We start from the raw sequence: 1,405 nt of genomic DNA, 5'->3' as shown, positions 1-1,405 counted from the left end.
TTGGTTGTTTTTCATTGTTGTGTGTAATCTTTTTTTATTTTTTTTTTTTTTTTTTTTTTTTGAGAAAAAGCATGAACCTGTTAACAGATTTTGAATCTCAACCAACTAGCAGAAACTTTGTTTAGGGTTGCTAAAAGACTGTAATATGATTTTTGAACTAGCTGATAATAAAGTTGTAGATAAGATGTTTTAACCTGTCTTTTAATATCTGTTAGTTAGACAAAGATGTTCGATATTAAGTTTGTAAATTTAATTTTAAATGCTGTTTTAATGGGGTTGAAAACAAGCAGCTACTGTATGTATGTAGCTAACTGAATTTGTTCAGTGTTTTAACCTGTATTTGTTAAAAAAAGAAAAAAAACACACACACATAAAGTTCCATGTGTAAGCTTCTCTAAATAGGAAACCACAATTTGTCAAATATGTTTGCCATAATTTGTCAATAAAGCTGAAAACTTTTGTAAAAACTAAATTTGGAATTACTTGTTTTCTAGCTTTAAATGCCTGCTTTATTTCTTCTTCAAGAGATGCCTAAACTGTTTTCTATTTAAAAATTACAAAAATGAACCCAAGCCTGTTTTAAGATATTTGTGTAATACTTAAAAATGTATTAATAACTTATGGTTGTTAAATAATTTAAAAGTTAACAAACTAAACTGTTACATGAGTCATGGTTAGTAAACACTAATGTATAACATGTTAATGGAAAAAAATGGATTTAGAATAATAAATGGATTTTAAACTATCCTCTAAGCTTTATCTTGCTAAACACAAATTCTGATTGACTTGTTTGCATTAGCATGTCTCTCGTGAGAAAGAGTAATGGAGTATAAAGAGGTAAGATTACCACTTACCACTGTCTAAATGCCTAGTTCTTCAACCTTTGAGTTTCCCCGCACATTAAATATCCCATCCAACATGTAAGCATTGCGTAGATTCACTTTATTGTTTTCACTCAAAGGAGTGCGTGGACTTCATTTGCGTAGTTTATAACAATTTGTTTTGACAAACAAATCATCAGTGTCACTGGCCAGTTGTTGCTATTCAACCTCAAAAACTTTATTTGTAATTTTCAGTGCTAAATATCACCGCCCTTGAAGGCAGTTTAGAGGGCTGATATTTCTTTTGAGACTATCAGACTTGATGGCTGATGATTATTAAGGAAATATGTCGCAGGACTCAAAGGATGACTAAACGTTAAACAGGTAACACTAATAGTAACTCTGTAATTTTGCCTATGCAACAGTAATGTTAAATATTCTCAGTTATTAAGTTCCTGATAGTTAAAAAAGTAAACCTACAAAAATATAACAAATAGGTCTATAGGCTATTAAAACAACTAATTAACATTAACTAGAGGCACCAAAATTATTTGAAATTATATAACCCTCAAGGCAATAAACAG

Source organism: Mandrillus leucophaeus, unplaced genomic scaffold (genome assembly GCF_000951045.1).
Source record: "Mandrillus leucophaeus isolate KB7577 unplaced genomic scaffold, Mleu.le_1.0 Scaffold1663, whole genome shotgun sequence".
NCBI lineage: Eukaryota > Metazoa > Chordata > Mammalia > Primates > Cercopithecidae > Mandrillus > Mandrillus leucophaeus.
The sequence above is the reverse complement of the archived record's forward strand: the minus strand, read 5'-3'. Positions refer to the sequence as shown.